At 40.8% G+C, this 14,546-nt stretch overlaps 1 pseudogene; it reads right to left on the reverse strand.

The window, feature by feature from the left end:
• Positions 1-14,546, reverse strand: part of LOC115456036 — a 42,210-nt pseudogene that overhangs the window by 20,842 nt on the left and 6,822 nt on the right.

The raw sequence follows: 14,546 nt of genomic DNA on the forward strand, positions 1-14,546 counted from the left end.
AAGGTGAGTACCGCGAGCGCGGAGGCGTGCGGCGCGCGCGTGCGGTGAGTAACGCGCGCGTGCGTGGCGCGCAGATCCGCGTGGTGAACGCGTTCCGGCAGGGGCTGGACTCGCGCGGCTCGCTGGCGGACGCGGCGCTGGCGGAGGCGCTGCGCAAGCAGACGGCGCTGTCCAAGCGGTTCTCGCACTCGTCGAGCGTCGAGTACGACGCGGCGCGCGACACGCTGGCGCCGCACGACATCGACGTGGAGCGCCTGTCGAGCCACAGCCACACCGAGACGGCGGTGTAACACGCCCCGCCGCCGCCCACACCGTGCCCTCGTGCAATAACTTAGCGATATATCAGTATTATGTAGCGCGCGCCGTCGCGCACGGACCTTACGCGAACCGTTACGCTGCCATCGCTCTTATTGTATTGTAATGCTGAAACGATTGTGTATAAAATCATATTTTAAAGTAACGAGGATGATCAAGTTTCGTATTTGATTTTGAACGTGTATGGTTGAGTACGCGCGTACGTGAGCATAAGTTATATTGTTAACTAGTGTGTTTAATTATTCGATTGTTTTGAAAATATTTTATTATTATACGCGCGCGTCGCGTCGCGCGCGCGCGTCTGTTGAACAAATAAAAAAATATTGTCTAATTATTAATTTTAGATTTAAGCGCAAGGGTGAGCGAATGGACGTGTGTTTTTGAAAAATAAAAAGTTTTCGCATACCATCGTGTCATCTCTCACACGGAATGAAATGTTTTATATTGCTTTGTCAAAGACATGTTGCGTGCGAGCGCGCGGGGGGCGTCGGGCCGTGTCGGTGCCGGCGCGGAGTCGGCGCGGTGTCGTGTCGGTGACGGAGCGGCGCCGTGCCGTGCCAGTGGCGACGGACCGCGCCTCCCGCCACCCGCCGCCCGCCGCGCGCCACACTCTATATACTTCAACTAAATTATTGAACTATTAGTTAAGGTGTTTGTTATAAAATTTCAGTAACTCTTTTGTTTTTACGACCTTTTTCCCCTAAATCTAAGTATGTACATTTAAGTCATATCTCGAAGCGTAGACGCATCAGCCGAGGCGTTTGTACACGAGAGCCGCGCGTCAGGGCGTCTCGGGTACACACCCAAGTAGTCCACTTTTTTGAACATCTTCAAAATGTTTAAAAATAGAAATAAACATTAAAATTGTATAGCTGAGAGGTATTTATTTTGTAATGCCCTAGTCTCTTATGAAACAAAATACTAATTATTCAATTATTATAATGTACTTATTGATTATTGATAAATACTTCAAGTTTATTAAACAAAATATAGTCTACGGTGTAACGAATTGATTTCGGAATTTTTTCTCTATGAGCAATAGCGAGGCGCGCGCGCAGCGGCCCTAACGCGCGCCCGTGCGCCACGTGCGCCAGCACACACGCGCCACACACGCGCCACACGCGCGCCACACGCGCGCCACACGCGCCGCCCGCGAGTCTCCGCTGCGCGCGCGCCGCACAGGCATAGGCGACGTAGGATCGCAGCAGTGGCATTTTCAACTTATAACGTAAGACATGTACTTAATCGACTTAGTGACGAGTTGAAACGAGAGTCACACGAGAGCCGCGACCGCTCGCCGCCCACTTGTTTTAGTGATAAAATAAAAATATAATGAAATCAAAACGATCTAGCGAATCGGCAATGTTCAATTTTGTATAGAACGTTTCATAGTAGCGGTATTTGAGAGTTGTTACGTTTTATTTGTGAGGTACGCAGGCGCCGCGCCGTCACACTCCGGAGCCGAGCGACACACATATCACCTTACATGACACTCATGACGCCATCTGTCGGACGAGTGGCGCGACTACTATTAAAACTATTAAACAATCTTGTAAGTAATTAAGTATTAGCTTCGAATCAATAAAGCCTTTTAAAAAATTAGTTAAAAATGAAACTATTGAAACTTCACAATGTTTAAAATAATATTAGTTATGATTTCAGTAAATAGTGGTCATGGTATCGTTTTGAAGTATTATATTATGATATATATGCTAATGTTTCGTTGATATTCGTTACCACGAGTTTCCCGATGAAAGACATAAGTAATTAGGAGTCTATGGATGCTGTAAGTAGCGGCGCCCGGCGTCGAGCCGCGCGCCCCATACCTAACAATCAATTGTTTTGACACGACAGTCTGCCACTAACCATTTTAGCTGATAAGTCCCATTGTTGTATTTTTCGTCTCACAATAAATGAAAATCTATTTTATTGTTTTTAACACTGCAGTTTTATTTTAATACCTGACGATCTAACCATCGACACCAAAACAAAAGTAAAGCAAAAGGAGAAGCTTGCTGTACTGATCTACTTAGAACCATACTTGTGTCAGTACTACACTGTAGTAGTAATATGTAAAGCAAACATTAGAAATGCGCCGCAACCTCTGGCCGATTCCGGCTAATGCGTGCCAAAATTGCCTATTATGAGTAGCAGCACCACCCAGAAATACAAATTAATTAAAAACATACGCAGTAAAGGTACTCACTTAGTTTTTTCGACTGCCTTGGTAGTGTTGTAAAGCATAATCGGTACGAGAACAAGTACTGAGCTGAGTACCTACCTAGATTCGTATCCCAGTTCAAGCCAAAAATAATTATGACGGTTTTTCCACATTACTTAGTCTCAGCTCGCAGTCAAGAAGTTGGCGGTGTGATACGTCCGTGCCCCTTAAAGCACGAAAAGCCGTTGCTGCTGCGCATGATCTCTCTACGGTCATATCGAATGCCGTCTCACCAGACTATCAGAGTGCAGGAACAAAGATTGCCTCTGTGTATTGCGAACACACTCGTGCACTATAATACCTCCTGCGCACCTGGTTGATCTCTGTTGAAATGCGCCGCTATGCCCGAAATTCGACTAAGTGATTCATTAAATTAAAAAACAAATTACATTACTGTAAGGCTAGTTAAAAACCAACTAGGCTATAGTTGGTTATGGAACGGACTGCTAAAACGAATGTCCGCAGGTTCGAATCCCAAGGGCACACACCTCTGACTTTTTTAAAGTGATGTGTGTATTCTTTGAGAATTATCGCTTGCTTTAACGGTGAAGGAAAACATCGTGAGGAAACCTGCATACCTGAGAAGTTCCCTATAGGAATTTCGAGGGTGTGTGAAGTCTACTAATCCGCTCTAGACCAGCGTGGTGGACTAAGGCCTAATCCCTCTCCGTAGTAGAGGAGGCCCGTGCCCAACAGTGGGACAATATATAATACAGGACTGATATTATTTATCATATTAGGTTAGTTAATCGTAAAAGTTACTGTAATTTTTTATGGTTACGGGAGAAAATAGAAATAAATGGAGCAAATAATAAAATGGAACACATAAATATGCAGTCAAATATAATAGTAGCTGAACAAACAAAATTTCAAATGTATAAAAGTTAGGTTTAATAAAATTATTTATTTTTATATCATTAAAATAACCTAATCCCTTTGTAGCTTATTTTAGCGAAGAAACAAAGTTTGTTGCATAAGGCACAAAACATAAAGGCTATTTGAAGTTCACATCTGTTCAGCAACTTTGGTGGCTGACTGCACGTACATCATAATATGCCCTCTCTAAATATCTATTATACTAGAGAGCTTTGTACTTAGTGGCCATTAGGCATAACTTTTGACTTTTGACTTTTGCACTAGGAATTCTAAACCTCTATAATTTTTATACAATATACCTTTACTACAAACATGGTTTTAACATTTGAATTTGAATAAAGATTTTGGACGTGGTAATGAAACTGCATCCCTGAGAACCTTTGCCTTCTTTTAAAAACAAGAAGAAAATATAACCATAAATAAAAAACAATATTCCTTTGTTAGGTTTAGCATTGAGTCGTTTTCAAATTAGTTTCATAAATCTTTACTTTTATAATAAACCTGCTACATTTTGCGGTCCAACCATCGATTTCATAAAATCTGGTACGGAAAATACATAGCTTGTCATGCATGTTTTATCCTCGAAAAGTACATAGCTTGTCTTGTATCCTGGATTTTTTTATTCGGGCAAAGCCGTGAGCAACGTCTGGTCTAATATAAATGATCATTTAACTTTAAACCGATAGGCTAATATTGTTAACCGAGAGATAGTGGCGTAGCGCGGCTTTCCGTCGCCTGAGGCGGATCCAATGTGTTTGCTGACCCAATAAATCTGACGAGGAAATCTGGGCAACTCGGCCGAAAAAAAATTCGCACCCGTTTTTTCCGGCATCTTGGGTGTGGTGGGTGCGTTGGTAGGCAATTCGGTGAAAATTATACAAAGTATTTAAAGTATTCCTTGTATAATTTCCACCTAACCGATTTCAAAGAAAAATCTGAGAATTTAGTCAGCTTAAATCATAGGATAATTTTGGACCCTAGGTAACTCTTTGTCGTCTCTTCTTCGTCTCTCTCTCTTTGTTGTCGAAACTTAAAAGGTAAAAGGTATTTTACATAAAATGCGGTCTGTAGAACGACGTCTACTGAGCTCACTATATGAAAAAAAAATACATTCACGTCGAATTGATAACCCCCTCCTCTTTTTGAAGTCGGTTAAAAAATAAAAATGAACAAAAAGTGTCCTTAACGTTTATTTACAAGGTGACAATATTACACTGTAATAACTGAAACTAATAGTGGTTTACAAGAGAAGGCCGGGCGGAGGCTCCGGTGGCATAAACCCTGGTATTGGACCACTGGGATCTGTAATAAGAAAAAAGAAGTTACTTCAAAAGTAATGACAGTATCGATATAGATTAGATATGTATGATCTGGCCGACTGTTTGTATTACTGATTACTTGGTATACGGGTTAAAAAGTTAGATAAAATATTAATACACAAAATTAACACTACGAAAAATATATTAAATATTTTTTTTCAGTTTAAAGTCGTTGGCAAAACGTTTTGTTTTCTTAAACAATTTTCGTAATTTATAACAAACATTGTAATCGATTTAGAAATATCGACAATTTTGATCCTTCAATACTGTAGACTTAAATACCAAATACTCAATTCTTAGTTTGGCGATTAATCTATTTATGGTATAGTAGTTACTAATAGCGGTTTCCCTTGTGTGAAAATTGGTTTAGTGAAAGCTTAAAAGACAGAATTTACTTCCGCATCTACAATATTCATAAGGATACACCACTCACCGAACTTATGGTGCAAATGATGGGGCGGCGTGGGCAGCAGCGAGGCGGGCTTGTGGTGGCGCAACAGATGTACGGGGGGCGCGGGCGGGGGCTGCGGCGGGGGCGGCGAGCCCGGCGGCGGCGGCGGGGGGGGCAGCGCGTCCCACAGCGGCACGTGGTCCGGGTGCGACGCCGGGCACGGCCACGCGCAACCGTAGCGACGCGACCGCTTCTTCTGTAACATAACAGTATACGCTATTATCACCGGTTACCGAGTCATTTAGATGCTATAAACAAACAATATCTCTATAATTCTTAAATGACTATTCAATCGAGGTTTCAAATATTATTATTATATTATTTAAAAATACAATTCTCTATGTATGCCACATTACATACTTGTTTTATTTTAATCTTACATGTAACTATTTACAAATTCATTTACGTTTATATTAAAAAGTCCAATCCCGCAAATCTCGTAAACATTGAGATCTTCCTACACTGGTTATTATGATCTCGCGAGATCTCGGCTAAGCTCGCAAGGTTCCATTTCCCACTACGAACTGTCACCTACCTTTTTGGCGGGCGGTTCCTCGACATCAGAGTCCTGCCCGGGCTTGTACCCGTCCGCGAAGCTCACTCGCTTGTTGGCGCGGCTCTCGGGCGTTACCGCTGTCTTCCTGCACATCACAATAATTATGTAAATAAAACAGGGTGTATAATTTGTAACAAAATTTTATGTTAGCGTGACAAGAAAAATAAAAGTGCTCTGGAGTCGCCGCTTCTGCTTGTTAAAATTACGTAGACAGTACAATTAATTCATTATTTCAAAACAGCATGGATTTTTACTTTCCTGGTCAGACTATATATAGTTAATTGAAAGTCTTCACCCGGAATATAATTTCCGAACACTTTTCAATAATAAAAAGGTAATTCCTGGGATTGTTGACCGTCGTCGTAGTGCACTTTAATCGCGGGATCAAACCTTCGTCTTTCTTGCCAGCAGTTCATCCTCCCCGCTATTATAAACACAATACCTACGTGATCAATATCCCCTTTTCCGGGCCATCTTTTTCACCCTCAACCTCTTCAGCCTCCTTAGCCACCTCGCCGAGAACTGAAAATGAATTTTAGATACTATTAACACAATGTTAAGGTTCACGTATTAATAGCTACTAACGAAAAGTGTTATATTATTTCATCTCTGCATCACCCAAAGGTCGACTGTGGTCACAAAGTCCGCCTTTATACATTTACGAATAGAGAATGTGTAAATAAATGAATAGAAAAACTGAGTCATGTCTGTTTATTTACAGATTATCAAATCTGTTAATTTAAGAAACGAGGCAAACGAGTAAGTTGTACTTGACAGTAAATACTAAAAAAAATAACGTAAAACAGTTTTTAAAGGCCCAAAGATTGCATTTTATATAAAAATTATTTTTTACGATACTACGACTCGAGTGACGTTAGCTGCAATCGACTCACCGGTGTCCTGCAACACTCGCGAGATCCTTTCGTCGAGCGTGCTGGCGTGTATCGCGCGCGGCAGCTCGTCGTGTTGCGCGTGTTGCAGCGCGTGTTGCTGCGCGTGCGCGGTCGCGGAGTCGTGTCCGAGCGGCGAGCCCGCGCCAAAACAGTCGCCGTACTGCAGTCGGTCTAACGCGCCGTACGTGTCCATGTACGCTTCATCGTAATCGTAACTACAAAATTAATTATAATTAATATTGCCAATTAACTATGCCGTACGACACAATTATCTTGTATTTAGGATATTAATAACGAGAAACAATTGGTCTATGGAAGCAAGATTTGCAGATTACGTAAACATACGACAGGTTTTTGTTTCAAAACTAAAAAATAAAAAAAAAACAGTTCTCCAATCGGCACAAAAATGAAATCAGCTTTTCAGCATAATTTCAACACAACGCCATCTAGCGGAACGCGTTCATACTACTATACAATTGACAACACAACTCACTCAATACTGCAGCTGTCGGTCCTATTGGCGAGGCTCTGTATCTGGTACACTGGCTGCGAGTCGACCACCGTCTGTATAGGAAACTGTTCTGTGTTGTTACCGCCGGTCAGCACTATGTTCACTTCGCCCGGCTTCAAACCTAGTGATATGAGTAATAAAATAAAAACTTAAAAAGAATGTATGCAGGGTCCATTTATATAGAATAGCTAGGTGTTGCTCGAGGCTTCAACCGCGTGAAAAGCCTTTCGAACTTCAAACAAACATTCAAACATTTACACAGACTTTTGCATTTATAATATTAGCGAATAATAAAATACCTGGTACATTGGCTCGTCTCCGAATTACGTAGTGCGTAACCAGTAATTCAGGTCAGCACATGGAATCGATTAAGGGAAGCAGCATCTTCCGCTAAAGGATATCATATTTTGACACCTAATTAAGATTTAGATTTATACAGCACATCTCACTCTCTTCGAAGGAGTAAGCAGTGGTGCAACCAGAGCCTACTTTTCGGCATGTCGAGCACAAATCCTGGACTTCGATCTGACACTGAATAGAAAAACGCAATATCATTGCTCGACCCAGAAATCAAACTAGGGACTTCGGAGTGGTGTACAACGCCCGTAATACAACGTAAAAATAAATGATCGAGTACAGACCCCAGCGCGAGGGTCGCTCCCGCGCGTGGTGCTGGTGGTGCTGGTCGTGCGCGTGGTCGGGCGGGCGCCAGTCGCACTTGATCTCGCCGCGCCGCCGCACGCTGCACCACCGTCTCGATGCGCCGCTCCACCTGCTCCTGCGCCTCCTCGGCCGCCGCCTCGCCGCTAGCCTCGGCCACTGTCGCCGACTCGCTCACTTCCGCCAGGTCATCTTCCACGACCGCTGGTGGCGTTGGCTCTTCTTCAGGCGGGAGCGGGATCTGCGCCGCGTCCTACAATAAAAATACATGAATTGTGAACTACCGCCATTATTTAGAAGTCAGTTTATATAAATGTCAACAAGAAAACTGCTAAATAACGCGAGCGCCTTCTCATAAATAATAGCAACGTCAGCGTGAACTTCAAACACAGATCACTAAACTACACTGTATGACACATCAGACCCAAAACTGTCTCGTTATAGTCAAAAATAGCAACCACCATCACCAAACAATTCCTACCAAACCCACCTGGCTAGCAACCTCGCTACTATACGACAGCGCCATCTGTTCGTACATCTCGTAGTTTTCCTTCTCAAAGTTCACGCCGAACTTGTCATCTTGCTCTTTGAGATTACCACTGGCTGCTATCACATCATTGAAGCTGTAGTTCGAGTTGGGAGAGAGGGCTCGTAGGTGGCTCTCGTCTTTCTCGAATGTTGGCTCTTTGCTGACGACGGACTCTTGCGAGGATTGCGACTGGTTCGACTCTTCCGTGAGTGTTCGTGGTTGGGGGCGTAGAACGGCTCGGGTCCTGGGGTTCCTGTAGACGAAACAGTCAAAATATTAACACATACAAGGGATCAAGATTTACTTACACAATAAATACAAATTAGGTTACACATTCGAGTTAACACAACAGTTGGTATGTATTACATTTTTATTTACATCAACATTATATGGTATCTTTTTCTCACAACTCACATTGTATAAAAGATGGAGAAAAATGTATGTTTTTGTTAGTATTGATTTGCAACTTATTTTTCGTCTATCTCAAATATTTTTAAATGCAGACATCCATATTGTTAAGTGATAACATACCTTGAAAGGTTCCTCACTCTTGCTATCTAGAGTCTCGGGCTGCGCCTCCGCGCTGCCCTCCGATGTTTCCAACGACTCGCACACCGGCGTCACGTCTTTGTCTTCCATCTCCTTTGGCGTTTCCACACTAGAAGCAAACACACAAAATAACTCTTTACATACTTTCAAGTTTAATTTTTTAGTCTTACTTGTGCTAAAATTTCTGTTGACATGAAGTAAGAAAATTTAGTATTAACTAGCTTTTGCTCGAGACATTACCCGCAATATATTCTCCCGGAATAAAAGTACCCTACGTCCTTCCCAGGATCTCAAACTATCTCCATACCAAATCTCATCGAAATTCGTTCGGTTGTTATTCAGTTTACTCGGCTCAACGACGCAGCGGGAGACTTTGTTTTATAATATGTAGGAATAATGACGGAACCTATAAAAACCGCCTTTTTACAGTATACACAAGGAATAGACTAATATGCTAAGAATGCAAAGACATTTACATCAAATCTAATGCTTCTAAGAAATTACGACAAATAAGATATTCACATACCTTTCATTTTTCTTATCAACTTGCCCTTCTTTCTTGATATGTATGTTGTTACCCACAAAATCATTCTGAAGCTCTTTGACATTAATAATTTCCCGCGGTTTCTTCCTTGGTGAGATGCCTTGCTTCTCATCATCTGTCACTTTCTCCGTCTTAATATTATTCAATATATTGACATCGAAAAGTTCCTCATTAGTCTCAGAATACTGTTTACGCTTTTTACTTTTTATTTCTTCTTTCTTTTCTTTTTCTTCGTTTCTCGCTCTCGTCCGTGGAGCTGTCGCTGCTCGACGACGATGACGATGACGATGATGACGACGACGAACTGCTCGATGATTTCGCTTTACCTTTCTTCTTCTTTTGTGTCTTGCGTTTTAGCTTTTGTAGCCGCTTCTTTTTAGCTTTCTTTTCTTTTTTCTTTCTTTCTGTAATTAATAATGTAAGTATAAGAAGCAAGCGGATTGATCGCATAAATGGACCAATCATAATGAAGAGATGATTAGTTACTGATCACTCGTTTTGATTTGTATATTTTCACCATTGATGTGAAGTTAGATTGGGCTCAATATTTAAAATCAGTCGTAATGAATGTATTAACAGATGCAATTAAGTTTAATTCTGAAATACGGTATCAGTTAACACGCTGTCAAATTAAAGTGTCGCTATTTTATAAGCAGACATGAACAACATCTCAAATATCTTAAGGCACAGTAAAAGAATTGACAGCTGACTTGTTCATTAAACGATTCGACTCAGCCGAAAACTAACCCATATATGATGGGCAGGAGAGGTGGATTGGGGAGGAACATGTGCTCTCGACTTCACCTATAATTCATACATTTCTCATTCTCCACATTAACTTGCCCCAAAGACCCCCCCACCCCGGGCCATCGCCTGACGAAGCTCTTGAATGCGTACTTTGTGAAATTATACAATTTCTTATTACATAATATAAGATATAAATACTTTTCCCGTATTTACCGTTATCACTGATGTCATCAGAGTCATCTTCTGATTTATCCAACTTCAATAACCTTTTCTTCTTCTTTAGCTTTAACTTCTTCAGATATTTCTTGCTGAGTTTGTGTTTCGACGATTTAGATTTTTTACTATTCTGTAAAGATAATTGTTTGTAAATCAAAATTATTTAAAATTGAGTAATTATTGTATATATTATGTATTTTAAGAATTGATCAAACAGGTACTTTTGAATATTTTTGGAACTCATTGTTACCTACAAAATATTGTAACAACTACTAGCTGCCCTATAATAAATATATTATAGATCCTTCGATCGAGGTTGGTCTAATAATTTTGGCGGTAATTGTGAAATTAAACGTCTTCTATTGGTAGAAATTATATATGAAACTGAACACTAGCTATCGTCTTTGATTATCCATCAAAAGATAAAACAAAATTATTTGTAATGGTAACATTTCTAAGTGTGATTCTTTTCCGACTTTTATGATTTACAATTGTTACGGAATATTGCTCGTGGTTGGTTGTTTTTATCCGCCTGGATAGCGACCATCTTACACAAGGTATGAAACTCGCCATAAAGGCCCATGTAACTATAGAGCCTATGTACATTCCGTTTCAAACGAGCCGGCATAATTGTGTCGACTGACGAAGGATAACCAGCTCTCGTCAATCGACACTGTATCTAGACCCTATTCCAATTACCAAAAAACTACAGAGAAGATACTTTGCTGAACTAGTAAAAAAAATACAAACTACAATATTTACCTTTTTCTTTAGAGATTTCTTCTTCTTCGACTGATCGTCACTATCCGATAGAGACGAAGACGAATATTTCCGTTTACGAGATTTCTCCTTCTCTTTGTCAACTTTGATCTTCTTCCTGCTATAAAAATGTAGTATTTGAAATTATACCTAAACCCCTATGCAATAGAACAGAGTCTTGGACTAAGGCTTAAATTATTTCAGTGGTGGAGCAGCCCCTTCAGGAGGCCCAAAAAACTTCAGATTAATACTAATAACTAATGGTGGGTCTCTCGTATGCGAGAGGACGTCTAGGTACCACGGCAATGTCCAGCCCATCGCCAAGCAGCAGTGTGTAGTCAGTATTGTATTTCGGTTTGAAGAACATTGTAGCCAGCATAACTACTGGACATAATGAGACTTAACATCTCATGTCTCAGGATGGCCAGCGCAGTGAAATACCAAACAATACTTTGTAATTTTAAATACTGTATGGCGTTGCTGTTGTTTATGGGCGGTGGTATCGCTTACCATCAGGGGAGCAGCATACTTGTCTCGAAATTGTAAAAACAAAACACACCTTTTATTTATTTGTAAGAACATAGAATATTATTGCTTGAAAATGTTGTTCCATGCATGCATTATACCTTTTCTGGGCCTCTTCCTCAACATCAGACTCCTGGCTCCATCCCTCGCTGCTAAGCCGGGGTTTCTTTGCCTTAAAAATAAAGTTACATTTTAACTTATGTTCTCAATTATATATTCATATTTCCATAGTAAGCCACGTGTGTCGCGTTCCGGGATCAGCCTGTATATATCAGGTTCCAACTGGCCGGCATAATTATGCCGACTGACGAGGGATAATCAGCTTTGGTCAGTACACAGTCTATTAGACCCTACTTCACTTACCATTAGATGCAGTTGGGTCACTTTTTCGTGCCATTATAAATATTAAAATTAATACTCGATACCAATTATAGGGCTCCAAAATTCTTAATAAATTTTCGAATAAAGTTTTCAAAAATAAGGCGTTATGCTTACTCTCTATAACATTACCAGACACTGAATCCCTTTGCCTAAACATTAACGGATAAAGGCATCAGCTTTAGTAATCCAAACACCAGCATCTCACCTTCTTTTTATCATCAGCCTCGTCTTTCTTCTTGGCGTCGTTGGTGACGGGCGTGGTGCTGCGCGACGTCTCCGGCCGCTTCTCCGACACGTCCGACAATACTGCTTGCATGAACCTAAAGTACATAACACAATATTATACCTTCAAAAACCACAAGGATCAAAAAATACTTTAACATTACCTATATACCGGTTACCAATTTTGGAGTCAGTGACTAATTAAAAATTGCTTGTTAAGCTACATAAATAACAACAAATATACGATAAAAAAAATACAGTGGAATTGAGAACTTCCTCCTTTTTTAGAAATTGGTTAAAAACAAGTAAAACTTTTTATTTTAAATTTTTTCTGCTGATACACTTATAATAAACCATTAAGGAACATAGAGTCACTCGGTTATTCTTTATTTGGTGAATGTAGCGAGCTTCCATCTAAGCATGGACAATCTATCATATTATACACCCAGTTCATTACAGACGATTTTCAATTAATCGGGTTTAGCCACTTACCAGTTTTGATACCCATTGGATTGTCAATATTTCCATACAATCTACAATATATCCAGCGCTTACAAACACCTGCAGTGCCTGATCTATCCATAGGCCGTATAGATCTTGGCCTCGGGGGAAGCATAATTACCAGTCCTGGATTTGTAAATAGGCCGCGGCTTATAGGCGGTAGCCTCATAGGGGCGGCAGACTTCAGAGGACGCTCACTCGATTTAGTTTATCATTCGTTTATTTAACTTTAGTGCCTTCCATAATACAAACAAATGGAAAATTTTTAAGTATTTTAGAAATCTACATATAAACATAAAGCTACCTACATGTGGCGGCGGAAATAAAGGGGCCTACACTCATAAAAAATATAAATCCCGCACTAATAATTACACTTAGGAACCTTTTTCTCCCATTAAAATAGACACTAAACTAGCCTATACTTAAAGAGTATAAATTCATCACTGCACCTCTGGTACTCCCTGTCGAGGTATATCTCCTCGCTGCGCTGCGGCGTGGTGGACCTCCTGTGGCTGGTGCACGCCACCTGGCTGTCCTCCGCCTCCCAGTCGTCGTCCGGCGCCAGGGGGATGTTGGTCTTCTCCACCATGCACTGGCTCGCGTGAGGATACCACGTGCGGGAGGTCGCTGGTTGAAAATCCGAGATCCTGAAGTGGAAAACTGTTTAATATGAAAATATTTAAAGTCCTACAGGAATGTTCAAGGTACTTATCCCAGCGTCTGGTGCTATTTTTTTTGCTGTCAAACTGTACCTTTTATGTCTTTCCATCATCGAACTGAATTCTACTGATGGCTTCCCATTTGAATATCTTGGATTTAAGACGTAACGTAAACTGTCTGCCGCCGTATTAAACTCTAAATATCCTTGCAATTTGACAAGCACCAGACAAGCTACTTATATTTAGCAAGAAAATACACCACAATACACTCACTGATCACACCCATACACTCGATCCACGAGCGTCATCTTGCACATCTCCAACTCCTCGTACACCACGGACCTGTCCTTCACGCAGTTGCACACCTTCGGATTCTGCGTGTACCATATCTTCGGAGAGCTGCGGGTTTCCCTGGTTATTGGTAAATAAAATAAACATTTATACATAAATGGCCTGACATATCCCCCTATGCTCCGCTGTGGTTCAGAACCGGCGAGTGGGTTCCGGATCTTCGAGCCGCGAATGGTAGAGAACTCGCGGTCCGAAGGTCCGGCTCGCACTTGGCTCGGTTATTTTCGCTTCAAGTTCGCTGTATCTCTTCAAGTTTGAAGCTTGTGATAACGTTTATGATAAAGCAAAAGAAAAACAAAAGAAAAAGTTCTTTGTGTCGGTATACAGGGTGTTGCAGAATGGTGGTATCAACAGTGATCTATATATTAATATGTGAAACAAAAACTTTGTATTCCTTTTACGAAAATTACGCGAACGGGAGTACACAATTAAAGTGTATATGAAGGAGTGCAGAAAGATATAATATAACCACTTTTTAAGCATATTGCGTGCACGGCAAAGTGATATGGTATTCTCAAAGATCGAGCAGAGGAGGGCAGAATAATTTAATTTAGGTATAATATGTGTAAAAAAATATATTAAATTTGACAGCCGAATTTTAACCACTGGACGACCACTAGTCGTTAGCCTGTAATGGGATACTAATCTAATAATCATACAAATAAATTTAATAATTTTTGTACTAATTCAATTATATTGAATTTATTCGAAATATAACTTCAAATATTTATGATACACCTTTGGAGCGGCTTGGCTATCAA

The sequence above is a fragment of the Manduca sexta genome, chromosome 3 (genome assembly GCF_014839805.1).
Source record: "Manduca sexta isolate Smith_Timp_Sample1 chromosome 3, JHU_Msex_v1.0, whole genome shotgun sequence".
In the NCBI taxonomy this organism is placed as follows: Eukaryota; Metazoa; Arthropoda; class Insecta; order Lepidoptera; family Sphingidae; genus Manduca; species Manduca sexta.